This window comes from Mytilus galloprovincialis, unplaced genomic scaffold (genome assembly GCF_965363235.1).
Source record: "Mytilus galloprovincialis unplaced genomic scaffold, xbMytGall1.hap1.1 HAP1_SCAFFOLD_141, whole genome shotgun sequence".
In the NCBI taxonomy this organism is placed as follows: Eukaryota; Metazoa; Mollusca; class Bivalvia; order Mytilida; family Mytilidae; genus Mytilus; species Mytilus galloprovincialis.
This window is the reverse complement of record NW_027468074.1, coordinates 41546-56339: the sequence shown is the minus strand read 5'-3', so window position 1 is coordinate 56339 and position 14794 is coordinate 41546. Positions and strand designations below refer to the sequence as shown.

The following is a 14794-nucleotide window of genomic DNA, read 5'->3' as shown; positions in this document are numbered from 1 at the left end:
TTGTACTCGTACATTTATAAAAATCAAAGTGTTCAATTCTAGATTGAATAAGCTTCCTTATTTTATATAATTATTATTAAAAAGTGTTGTTCAAGTGTTATAAATTCATAGAACATATGGATCATTTTTTCTTTTTTTATTAAACCAAATTGTCTTCAACAGCAACTTTGAACTCTGATCTAAGAAGTCTGCATGCTTCCTGACCTAGTCGTCCATTGCACATTGTCACGCAGTTCATGAAGTCTGACCATGCTAAGATTTTATATTGAGAGTGGTATCCCTTTAAACGCTTTGAGAAGACAGAATTCCAAGACTTTTACAAGGAGCATAAAGAAGAGGTGAAGAAGAAGAGCATTCAAGAACTAATGGAAGCCAGCTGCAAAGAAACCAGCTGGAGAGAAAAAGGCAGCCAAGCCTAAGGCTATGAAACCAGCAGCAAAGAAAGCAGCCGTTACATATTTCAAGGAATTATGAGTGTTTTCAAAGACATACATGTAATTAGATAAAACTTCAACTTAATGCCTAAGGTCATCATCATCTAATAAAATAGTTGCTGCCAATGTTTCTACAGTGAACAAAACTGGTACCAGTTTATTCATCCCTTTGCCAGCCTCGTAGGCAATCTTCAATTCTTGAGATAGCACATATGGATCTTTCTTTCATCTTTTATTAAACAAATTATCTTCAACAGCATCTTTAAACTCTAATCTAAGAAGTCTGCATGCTTCCTGACCTAGTCGTCCATTGCACATTGTCAAGCGACATACCACAAGATTCCTCAAGTTAATGAAGTCTGACCATGTCCAGATTTTATATTGAGAGTGGTATCCCTTTAAATGCTTTTGGAAGACAGAATTCTAAGACTTTTACCTAGGTGAATTCAGAAGAGGTGAAGAAGAAGGGCATTCAAGAACTAATGGATGGTTTTGATTGCTTGAATAAATGATCAATTAAATGCAAATTATATATTTCAATTAAAAAATTGAAGCCATGGTGTATATGGAAAATGACAATGCAGGTTTTGATAATCAAATTTTCAGACAAGGAGGATAAAAGTGAAAATGGAGGGAAATGTCTAGCAGTTAGACAGCAAACGATTTAATGGCTTCTAAGGTTAAGACATTGGTCACGTGATAAAAGGTCAGAGTTTACGATATTTTGGTAAACGTTCATGCCTCATGGTTTTTGGATGTGTTTTGTCGTATTTGTACTCGTACATTTATAAAAATCAAAGTGTTCAATTCTAGATTGAATAAGCTTCCTTATTTTATATAATTATTATTAAAAAGTGTTGTTCAAGTGTTATAAATTCATAGAACATATGGATCATTTTTTCTTTTTTTATTAAACCAAATTGTCTTCAACAGCAACTTTGAACTCTGATCTAAGAAGTCTGCATGCTTCCTGACCTAGTCGTCCATTGCACATTGTCACGCAGTTCATGAAGTCTGACCATGCTAAGATTTTATATTGAGAGTGGTATCCCTTTAAACGCTTTGAGAAGACAGAATTCCAAGACTTTTACAAGGAGCATAAAGAAGAGGTGAAGAAGAAGAGCATTCAAGAACTAATGGAAGCCAGCTGCAAAGAAACCAGCTGGAGAGAAAAAGGCAGCCAAGCCTAAGGCTATGAAACCAGCAGCAAAGAAAGCAGCCGTTACATATTTCAAGGAATTATGAGTGTTTTCAAAGACATACATGTAATTAGATAAAACTTCAACTTAATGCCTAAGGTCATCATCATCTAATAAAATAGTTGCTGCCAATGTTTCTACAGTGAACAAAACTGGTACCAGTTTATTCATCCCTTTGCCAGCCTCGTAGGCAATCTTCAATTCTTGAGATAGCACATATGGATCTTTCTTTCATCTTTTATTAAACAAATTATCTTCAACAGCATCTTTAAACTCTAATCTAAGAAGTCTGCATGCTTCCTGACCTAGTCGTCCATTGCACATTGTCAAGCGACATACCACAAGATTCCTCAAGTTAATGAAGTCTGACCATGTCCAGATTTTATATTGAGAGTGGTATCCCTTTAAATGCTTTTGGAAGACAGAATTCTAAGACTTTTACCTAGGTGAATTCAGAAGAGGTGAAGAAGAAGGGCATTCAAGAACTAATGGATGGTTTTGATTGCTTGAATAAATGATCAATTAAATGCAAATTATATATTTCAATTAAAAAATTGAAGCCATGGTGTATATGGAAAATGACAATGCAGGTTTTGATAATCAAATTTTCAGACAAGGAGGATAAAAGTGAAAATGGAGGGAAATGTCTAGCAGTTAGACAGCAAACGATTTAATGGCTTCTAAGGTTAAGACATTGGTCACGTGATAAAAGGTCAGAGTTTACGATATTTTGGTAAACGTTCATGCCTCATGGTTTTTGGATGTGTTTTGTCGTATTTGTACTCGTACATTTATAAAAATCAAAGTGTTCAATTCTAGATTGAATAAGCTTCCTTATTTTATATAATTATTATTAAAAAGTGTTGTTCAAGTGTTATAAATTCATAGAACATATGGATCATTTTTTCTTTTTTTATTAAACCAAATTGTCTTCAACAGCAACTTTGAACTCTGATCTAAGAAGTCTGCATGCTTCCTGACCTAGTCGTCCATTGCACATTGTCACGCAGTTCATGAAGTCTGACCATGCTAAGATTTTATATTGAGAGTGGTATCCCTTTAAACGCTTTGAGAAGACAGAATTCCAAGACTTTTACAAGGAGCATAAAGAAGAGGTGAAGAAGAAGAGCATTCAAGAACTAATGGAAGCCAGCTGCAAAGAAACCAGCTGGAGAGAAAAAGGCAGCCAAGCCTAAGGCTATGAAACCAGCAGCAAAGAAAGCAGCCGTTACATATTTCAAGGAATTATGAGTGTTTTCAAAGACATACATGTAATTAGATAAAACTTCAACTTAATGCCTAAGGTCATCATCATCTAATAAAATAGTTGCTGCCAATGTTTCTACAGTGAACAAAACTGGTACCAGTTTATTCATCCCTTTGCCAGCCTCGTAGGCAATCTTCAATTCTTGAGATAGCACATATGGATCTTTCTTTCATCTTTTATTAAACAAATTATCTTCAACAGCATCTTTAAACTCTAATCTAAGAAGTCTGCATGCTTCCTGACCTAGTCGTCCATTGCACATTGTCAAGCGACATACCACAAGATTCCTCAAGTTAATGAAGTCTGACCATGTCCAGATTTTATATTGAGAGTGGTATCCCTTTAAATGCTTTTGGAAGACAGAATTCTAAGACTTTTACCTAGGTGAATTCAGAAGAGGTGAAGAAGAAGGGCATTCAAGAACTAATGGATGGTTTTGATTGCTTGAATAAATGATCAATTAAATGCAAATTATATATTTCAATTAAAAAATTGAAGCCATGGTGTATATGGAAAATGACAATGCAGGTTTTGATAATCAAATTTTCAGACAAGGAGGATAAAAGTGAAAATGGAGGGAAATGTCTAGCAGTTAGACAGCAAACGATTTAATGGCTTCTAAGGTTAAGACATTGGTCACGTGATAAAAGGTCAGAGTTTACGATATTTTGGTAAAGGTTCATGCCTCATGGTTTTTGGATGTGTTTTGTCGTATTTGTACTCGTACATTTATAAAAATCAAAGTGTTCAATTCTAGATTGAATAAGCTTCCTTATTTTATATAATTATTATTAAAAAGTGTTGTTCAAGTGTTATAAATTCATAGAACATATGGATCATTTTTTCTTTTTTTATTAAACCAAATTGTCTTCAACAGCAACTTTGAACTCTGATCTAAGAAGTCTGCATGCTTCCTGACCTAGTCGTCCATTGCACATTGTCACGCAGTTCATGAAGTCTGACCATGCTAAGATTTTATATTGAGAGTGGTATCCCTTTAAACGCTTTGAGAAGACAGAATTCCAAGACTTTTACAAGGAGCATAAAGAAGAGGTGAAGAAGAAGAGCATTCAAGAACTAATGGAAGCCAGCTGCAAAGAAACCAGCTGGAGAGAAAAAGGCAGCCAAGCCTAAGGCTATGAAACCAGCAGCAAAGAAAGCAGCCGTTACATATTTCAAGGAATTATGAGTGTTTTCAAAGACATACATGTAATTAGATAAAACTTCAACTTAATGCCTAAGGTCATCATCATCTAATAAAATAGTTGCTGCCAATGTTTCTACAGTGAACAAAACTGGTACCAGTTTATTCATCCCTTTGCCAGCCTCGTAGGCAATCTTCAATTCTTGAGATAGCACATATGGATCTTTCTTTCATCTTTTATTAAACAAATTATCTTCAACAGCATCTTTAAACTCTAATCTAAGAAGTCTGCATGCTTCCTGACCAAGTCGTCCATTGCACATTGTCAAGCGACGTACCACAAGATTCCTCAAGTTAAGGCTTAAATTAAAATATTGTTTGTTTGCCCTTTACCGACCGACCCTATAAATTCATTCCGCCTGAAAATCTTTTATTTGTATTTACCAGCAAGATTTTATTTTATTTTATGTTTTCGTTCCTACCAAAAATCTTATATTTGTATTTCCCGCTCAAAACTTTTTTTTACCGGAATCCTCGGGTTTTACCTTTATCGTATAACGTCTAGTCTGTTTGGTATCACGTGAGCGTTTGACATGAACACTTGCATTTAGAGTTTCAAAGCATTTGTTTGAAATCGATGTTGAACGCTTTGAAATCGTGATATGATGTACGTTAGGGAGCTACCATTTGATTTTTATGGGGGGGCTAGGATGAAAAATTTTGTCCTGCATTTTTTTTTAGTTGTAATCTCTGTCTGCATTTTTATTAGCTCAAAGTGAGCTTATGCCATCACTTGGCGTCCGTCGTCGTCCGTCGTCGTCGTCTGTTGTCGTAAACTATTTCAAGAATCTTCTCCTCTGAAACTACTGGGCCAAATACTTTCAAACTTTAACTGAATGTTCCTTAGGGTATCTAATTTATAAATTGTATCCGAAGTTTTGATCTATCAACAAACATGGTTGCCATTGCTAAAAATAGAACATAGGGGTCAAATGCAGTTTTTGGCTTATAACTCAAAAACCAAAGCATTTAGAGCAAATCTGACATGGGGTAATATTGTTTATCAGGTCAAGATCTATCTGCCCTGAAATTTTCAGATGAATCAGACAACCCGTTGTTGGGTTGCTGCCCCTGAATTGGTAATTTTAAGGAAATTTTGCTGTTTTTGGTTATTATCTTGAATATTATTATAGATAGAGATAAACTGTAAACAGGAATAATGTTCAGCAAAGTAAGATTTACAAATAGGTCAACATGACGGAAATGGTCAGTTGACCCCTTTAGGAGTTATTGCCCTTTATAGTCAATTTTTAACCATTTTTCGTAAATCTTAGTAATCTTTTACAAAAATCTTCTCCTCTGAAACTGACTGGGCCAAATACTTCCAAACTTTAATTGAATGTTCCTTAGGGTATCTAGTTTGTAAATTGTATCCAAAGTTATGATCTATCAACAAACATGGTAGCCATTGCTAAAAATAGAACATAGGGGTCAAATGCAGTTTTTGGCTTATAACTCAAAAACCAAAGCATTTAGAGCAAATCTGACATGAGATATATTGTTTATCAGGTCAAGATCTATCTGCCCTGAAATTTTCAGATGAATCAGACAACCTGTTGTTGGGTTGCTGCTCCTGAATTGGTAATTTTAAGGAAATTTTGCTGTTTTTGGTTATTATCTTGAATATTATTATAGATAGAGATAAACTGTAAACAGGAATAATGTTCAGCAAAGTAAGATTTACAAATAAGTCAACATGACGGAAATGGTCAGTTGACCCCTTTAGGAGTTATTGCCCTTTATAGTCAATTTTTCACCATTTTTCGTAAATCTTAGTAATCTTTTACAAAAATGTTCTCTGAAACTACTGGGCCAAATACTTCCAAACTTTAACTGAATGTTCCATAGGGTATCTTGTTTGTAAATTGTATCCGAAGTTATGATCTATCAACAAACATGGTCGCCATTGCTAAAAATAGAACATAGGGGTCAAATGCAGTTTTTGGCTTATAACTCAAAAACCAAAGCATTTAGAGCAAATCTGACGTTGGGTAATATTGTTTATCAGGTCAATTTCTGTCTGCCCTGAAATTTTCAGATGAATCAGACAACCTGTTGTTGGGTTGCTGCCCCTGAATTGATCATTTTAAGGAAATTTTGCTGTTTTTGTTTATTATCTTGAATATAATTATAGATAGAAATAAACTGTAAACAGCAATAATGTTCAGCAAAGTAAGATCTTCAATTAAGTCAATTTGACCAAAATTGTCAATTGACCCCTTAAGGAGTTATTGCCCTTTAAAGACTTTTTTCACAATTTGTTCATCATGTTGACTTACTTTAAAAAATCTTCTCCTTTGAAACTGCTGTATCAATTTCAGCCAAACTTAGGCTAAATGAGTTTCAGAGTATCTAGTATAAATTTTATATTTTATTTCCTTGAATGTCAAGAAACATAGCTCCTATGGTTAAAATAGAACATAGGATAAAATGATTATTTTTTTTTGCTTTTGAAGAAAATAGGACGATCCAAAAAACATTTAAATAAATTGAAAAGCCAAAATAATCATTGATGAGAGATTTAACCAAAAGAATTAAGGTGAGCGATTCAGGCTCTTGAGAGCCTCTTGTTTTTCCCTCTATTCATGCTATTTGGTCCTGCCTTTTTTTTTATTAGTTTATCCTGACTTTTTTTTACCTAAATTGTCATCCTGCCTTTTTTTTTGCAAAGTGTCTCATCCTGCCTTTTTTTTTACTCAAAACTCCTGTCCTGCCTATTTTTTTCAAATTTCATCCTAGCCCCCCCATAAAAATCAAATGGTAGCTCCCTTACTCTGTATCTTTAAACTTGAAGAGCAAGGTTCATTTACAAAACTATCAACGTGTGTACAAACTATTTTGTAAACGGACGTTGTATTCTATGTAGGAATGGCCTTTTGCAAGGACGTATAACTAACATACGTCCTTGGCCTTTTTGTGATCCGTTGATCAGGATGATAATGTTAACGATGCTTTCGACCAGTATTGCTATATTCATTATATCTGACATGAACCAAAGGTGACAAACGCCTTTAAAGTGGAGAATATTTGGCAGTAAAATTGCCCAAGTTTTCCATACATATCATTTATAAATGCGATGTAAAATACGTGACAATTGAGTTTCAAGTCTTGTTGCAATTTTATTGGCAACCTAGGCACAAACGAAAATTTAAACACTCTAGGGACTTTTTCTACTAGTAATGTATGTCTGCCTAGGCATATTTTACTAGGACAATATTAACTCTTACAGAAAACCTTTAGGTAGAGGTAAGAGAACAAGGTACGTAGTACAGAATATTAGTGATAGTTAAAACTCTTCAAAGTTCCAGGCATATAAACGTTGAAAATATATTTTGATATTTGAAAACAAAATAGTAGTGCATGAATTAACTTCACATTCTACATGATATTTTTTTTCAAAACTTCCTGGGACTATTATACAAATAGTCCCAGAAACTTTTTAGCAAAAGCAAAACAGACAAAAATGACATTATGAAGATTTTGTATCTATAAAATAAAATATTATACCTACCTGCCTACCAATGACAAAAAATATACCGACCCAAGTTATTTTTTTGGGGAAAAAAATAAAATATTTTACCTACCTACCTACCCTGTTTCAAAACATAGGGTCGGAAAAGGGCAAACAAACAATATTTTAATTTAGGCCTAATGAAGTCTGACCATGTCCAGATTTTATATTGGTTGTATATTTCTACTATTTTTTTTCATGCTTTCAATGGTATATTGTCTGATGGTGAACAAATTATCATCTGTAATTCGATGTGGCCTTCTCAAATTAACCTGTCGATTTTTTCTTTTATTGAATAAAACATCTGAAATTTATAAATTTTTTGATGGTTTCAAAAATGTGCAAAAATGTTGTGACCTCCTCTGCTTTATCGTCTGCAAATTTACTGAGATGAAGTAACGGATGATCCATTTTGACTTCTTCTTTAAAAAAGTTGTATGTTTGAGCTAACCCTCTCATGTCGTTCATCACACTCTTTCTGGCTTGGGATAATTGGTCTTCTTTTGTCTTTTTTTTAACCTACAGTATACTTTCAACTTTTTTTTACCAAATCATCAGATTGACAGATTTTACCAACATCGTCTTTGGTGAATTTTGTCTAGATGTTTTTGCCAAAACTTTCAGATACATCATTATCTTTGATCAAAAATTGGGCTGGAATGGCATTTATCTGTTTTGATGATCCTTCCTGGCATGCAGCTCTGTATCTTGACATAGCTTTTTGGTTAATATGGCATTGCAGTTATCACACATAACCTGCACAGAAAATATTTTGGAAACTCTTTCCCTTGCAAGGACAGCATGACTATCTTTGCCAAGTTTTTCCATGTTGTTTAAATGAATTCCCTACATGCCCTAGCTCCTTCTTAAATTATGAAAATATTTTATTTTTTGTTCTTGGAGAGACCTTTAGGACTGCCTTTACTCTGTCTTCTTCTTTATGTACCAGTTGTATGTGCCTACTAAGCTTTAGGCAGTATTTGTTGCAAAATATGCAGCACTCTCCTGGTCAAGTATCTAATTGGTTGCTTACAGTTGAAAATAAAGTTGCCTTATCGTTTTTCTTATTTATAATATATATAACAAAAAAATCATGCAGTGTGACTGTCTGGTCAGTAAGTTGTGGTGAAAATTTAAATCAGATGAAGAAAAAGACATTATCTGCAGATTTTGCTTTTTAAACACTTATTGAAGGCAAACATGTTACTTTATTTTGTACAGTTATACCACTGTGTCAGGTTAGGAGAGGATTTGGGATTCCGTTGGTGACAAACCCCTATCCTTGGTGACTGTCTGTGTGCTGACAAATTGATTCAAAATGAAGAAAGACATTATCAGGACATAAACTGGAGGCATACATGTTGATGACAAACCACTATACTGTGTAACTGTTTGTGTGATGACAAATCGGAGGGATATAACTTAAGAAAGATGTTATATGGAGGCATACATGTTGGTGATAAAAATTTTCCTGTGTGACTGACTGTGTTGAAAATTTAAATCAGATGAAGAAAAAGACATTATCTGCAGATTTTGCTTTTTAAACACATATTGAAGGCATACATGTTACTTTATTTGACAAAACTTTATCCTATGTGACTGTCTGTGTGATGACAAATTGGAAGATTATGTAGAAAGATATAATCTGGAGGGATACATGTTGGTGACATACCATTATCCTGTGTGACTGACTGTGTGTTGACCAATAGGAAAAATACAAAGAAAGCACTGTAAATACTGAAGCAAACATGGTGGTGACAAAACATTATCCTGTGTGATTGTTCCGTGATTACCAATTGGAATAACATGAAGAAGGACATTATCTGGAGGCACACAGGTTGGTGACAACGCTATCCTGTGTGACTTTCATGTGTTTGACAACTTTCACGATCTCCATAACAGCTAAAGGAGCTTGATATGTCTGTTTGTTCATTTCTTCGGAATTACAAATATGTGTATAGAAATATTGTCGCTCGTTCTCTGGTATGTCCTTTGCAGCCATTTCAGTGCTGGTAAAATGTCGAATTAAGGTGTCATTGATCTTCTTTGCCTCATCTTCTCTTATACCAGCATCACTTGCAACAAGTTGCATACCTCAGTAGCCGTTTACATATTCCAAGGAATTATGAGTGTTTGCAAAAACATACCTGTTATTAGATAAAACTTCAGCTTGCTGCCTAAGGTCATCATCATCTAATAAAATAGTTGCTGCCAATGTTTCTAAAGTGAACAAAACTGGTACCAGTATTTTTATCCCTTTGCCAGCCTTGTAGACATTCTTCAAAACTTGGAAAAGCACATATGGATCATTCTTCCATTTTTTATTAATCCTATTGTCTTCAACAGCATCTTTGAACTCTGATCTAAGATGTCCGCATGCTTCTCCACCACGTCGTCCATTGCACATTGTCAAGCGACATACCACAAGATTCCTCAATTTAATGAAGTCTGATCGTGTCCAGATTTTATATTCTTTGTACATTTCTACTATATTTTTAATTCTTTCAATGGTGAATTGTCTGATGGTGAATAAATTATCATCTGTTATTCGATGTGGCTTTCTCAAATTAACCTGACGATTTTTTCTTTTATTGAATAAAGCATTTGAAAATTATTAATTTTTTGGTGGTTTCAAAAATATGCAAAAATGTTGTGACCTCCTCTGCTTTATCGTCTGCAAATTTACTGAGATGTTCTACCCTCAAAATCTCTGCTGACTTTTTTTAAAACATAATATAATGCATATTTAAGACCATGTTTTAACTTAAAAGATGTATCTCCATATATGAATCACCTACTTCCGTATAATTACATACTGCCTCTTGCAGATCTTTGAAAACAAATCTATTAAACATATCAGCAGCAGTGTTTTCGGCTTATAAGTTTCAATTTCCCAATGCACGGTATATTTCGCCTCCACTGATATTGTGAAGTAGAAAAATTGTGGTCATATATGTGAGCATTGAATGTATAATCGTCACTCGGAATTTTAATGATAGATCTTTTATCGTTTCTGTTCAATAAGTTTATAAACATATGTCCTTAAACATTGTGTTTTTAATTATTCCAGAAATACGTTATAATTACTTAGGACCTCGTATAATCACTGAAAAAACAATAATAAGTAATCAATCCTTTTTCCAGGCAGGATAATATGCTCTATAGCGCATTTGAATAGCTAAACAAATTATAATGAGGCGGTCGCTGTCTTTACAATTCTGCTGAAATAGCCTTGACGTTGCGTAATCCTTTCGGCGACGTCATGATTTTTCTCTCTTTTCCCGTCAACAACACCCTTTCAACGGCTTTTATATGAAAAAGGAGTTCGGTAATCCCATGAAAATTATATATCAAAAGAAAGGAAAATAATACCTCAAAAACATTTGATTTTTATAGAAAAATCGTAGGATTGGTTTAAACTGCAGAATAAATAAAGCTTGAAATTTCTTATTTTTGGTTCAAATTTGACGTTAAGTCTATGTACTTTATGTTGTTTCATTACCATTTTCAAATGCCTGGAACTCGGAAATTAGATCGGTGACCAACTTTAATTTTTTCAATTTTTCATTATCTTTTAATAAGTTCTACGTGCATTAAATTTCTTTTAAAAATCCCAGGACAAGCCATTTACGTACCTGTTACCTTAAGGGGTCAATTGACCATTTAATTCATGCTGACTTATTTTAAGGTCTTACTTTGCAAACATTATTGCTGTTTACACTGTATCTTTATCTATAAAAATATTCAAGATAATAACATGCAAAATTTTCATAAAATTTGGATTTAAGGGGCAGCAACCCAACAATTGTTTGCCTGAATGGTCAGAAAATTTCAGAGCAGATATATAATGACCTAAAAACATTTTTTTTCTGACAAATTTGCTCTTAATACTTTAGTTTCAGATATGAGCCAAAAACTGCATTTTACCCTATATATTGAACCTTCTGAAAAAATTTCATTTAGATATATTCATTTAAACTCAAGTTATTGTCCCAATGTCTGGAAACAGTGTGTCTTGGATGACCCATACGACAACATCATACCATTATACGATCCCCAAAATTTTTTTGTGGTCGTATAAAAATGTGTTTATTTACCCTGTCTGACAACCAACATGGCTGACAAAAAAATTGGCCAAAAAAAAGAACATGGAGGTATAATGCAGTTTTTAGTTTATATCTCTGAAACTAAAGCATTTAGAGCAAATTTAATGTTAGTATAATGTAAATTTGTAAAAAAAATAACTATAAAGGACAATAACTTCTTATATTCCAATATCAACAAATATTCATGACAGATTGCTCATTACATACTTGGAAACATTTAGCATGAGAATTGATGCAAAACTATGAATGAAAAGGGAGGGGATATGACTTGCCTTGAAATAACAATGTAAAATACATCAAGGTATATATTTCATAGGCTTATTATGAATTGAAGTTTTAAACTATTTTACTGTAAAAAGTTTGTATGTGTTATAACCGGAGATTTTCTTCTTCAAGACAGGTCATGAATCTATTTTTATTTTCTACAAAAAATATATATGTTCTGGACCATATCAAGTACTATCCTTAACTCTTTTTCTCCAGGGGTCAGCTGGGCCCCTTAAATATTTTTTTCAGGGGCCCAGTTGAAATTTTAGGGGCCCCAACCAATTTCTATTCAAATAAAAACAACTTAAATTTTACTTTTCATATAAAGCCTTTTTATGTAATCCATGTGAATTGTTGAGTCAAGAAGATTATGTGTGATAACTTCATAATACTTGAATTATTGCCATCAGAAATATTTCATAAGATTTGACAGAATTGATTTTAGAAGATATCCCATAAAAATTGTCTCCCTTCAATTATACATGTAACTTCCTGTTGACAATAGGGGTACCGTTTCCAAAACTCATTAAATGTTATTTCAAATCCAAGCCATCCTCTATGTGTTGATCAAAAATATCATCTCATTACATCACTGTACTAGATATTATGCTATTTATTGATGAGATTTTGAGTTTCGTTTTTTCATAAAAGAACACATTGTGTTGACATGCATTTGTCAAAATCAGACTTGTAATAACTCTCTTCTGGGATATATCTTTGAAGCAATACAGATTCAAAAGCGTAAAAACAATGAATTTATCGTGACTTCCCATCAAAAACGTAGTTGTCCTACTGGGTTTCGGTTATTAAAAGGATAGACATTGGATGAAAAATATTAATTGATGCCAGCTGGGCGATCAGGGTGATAAAAATGTTCACCTAGCTGAAAATCTGGTCGCATTGGGCGACTGGGCAACCGTTAAGTTTAGTCCCTGTCATATGAGTATTTGCATGGATATATACTGGGTATATACTCATATGATCCGACCATACGCCTGGTTGGGGTAATAAACACTCTGTTACAGTTTACTTTGAATACTTCTAAACTCTTCATATGGTATAACTGTTCCTTAAAAACACTCTATCATATACATGTAGGTCATTTCATTATTATATTATAATAAAGATATTAACTGATAGTTTCACAGTTAATTTAACTACCTAGTCAAAACTATAATAGACACATTTTATACCGATGTCCATTACCAATTTGTTATTTTGAGTATATAGAAATACGTCTACTCGAAAAGATTACTTCCAAAAATTTCTCAATAAAGAGAAATAAGAGGTCACTGGCATTTAGGAATATATTTTATTTAAGTTGCTATTGTTAATATGATGTACTGACGTCATACTACGATATTTGAAATCTACAGCTTCATAAACACCGTAGACACGTCGGAATAACCAAAAACATTTGCTTCACTGCACGCAGCTGCAAAGAAAGCTACCTTTTCACTTGCAAACAAAAGGTGTAACTGAAAAGGATCGTGCAAAACCATTATGTGCAAATGGGAAAAAAGGTTATGTTACTGGGTGGAAGTAAATGTCACCATAACAGCATAAGCCTACATGCAAGAATGTAATAAGCAATGAAAACCAACTTTGGCATGATCAATATTTAATTTTAACTTAGCCTTTAAATTCATACATTGTCATATGTAAACCATCAATGCATATTTGAACCTATATGGTTAAAATACTCATATGGTCCCGCCCGTTAAAAACCATAAGAGTATATACTCATACAGACAGTCCATACGTGTATGGTTGGACCATATGCATAGGGTCAGACCATATGAGTACACGCATATTGTCATGACTATATTCATATGGTCCAAATACTCAGTTGGTCCTGAACATATATATATATATATATATATATATCAACAATTCACCAAAGTTTCATGAAAATTCAGCTGAAAGCTTTTTTGAGTTATTGATAGTGTTGACAACAGAAGGATGAATCAACATACAACAGTGGGGCGATAAGAAACAATGAAGGAATCAGAAAGGACAAGATGATTGAATCATAACTCAACTTTTAGAGTCCAATGATCAACTTTAGAGTTAAACTTCACAGAGAGAAGTCAGTAAATAAGATGCAAAATTCAATTGTGTCTGATCCATTTGTCATTTGAAACAATAAAATATGTTTAAACCGACCTCAAAAAGATTTGTGAAATAATCAAGCATGCAATGAATTTTAGATAACACCCAAAATATATATATTTTCCGCTGAGCTCCTATGAAAACTGATAACTTATTATTTATGTAAGTTTCCTACCTGTTTGATATTATATTCTTGGTCAACTTGATTTCTGAAAAGAAAAAGAAAAAGAAACATTAACACAGAGATATGTCTGGTCTACATGTATTTGTAGATCATGTTTATTTGTTATTCAATAATTCATATGTTGCAATTAAAATAGCAATACTTTAACATTTAAAGTATGCAAATATTCAAAGTCTTTTCATAACAAATTTCATAATAATAGAATAATAGACAAACCTTGCATTTACCCCTACTTTCTATGAGGTGGGATAGGACCTTTATCGGGACTCAGGGATCATGTGTTTTTAAGCTTAGGATTTCGAGATTGATCCTTTAAGGATCCAGGAATTCGTTTTTCAAAATTTTGGGATGTTGGGATTGTAGTTTTTTTTAAATTTGGGACCTCAGGATTTCATGTTTTAAAGCCCCAGATTTTGGGATCAGGACCCCTCCTACCCCCCCCCCCCCTCTTTTATTTTAGCCATATCAGCCATCAGACACATTTTGAAAACAATGTTTGTGCTGAACTTT

At 33.5% G+C, this 14794-nt stretch overlaps 1 pseudogene; it reads right to left on the bottom strand.

The window, feature by feature from the left end:
- Window positions 1–4273: 4273 nt before the first annotated feature.
- The window catches only part of LOC143060692 (uncharacterized), a 31476-nt pseudogene continuing 20955 nt past the window's right edge, over window positions 4274–14794 (bottom strand).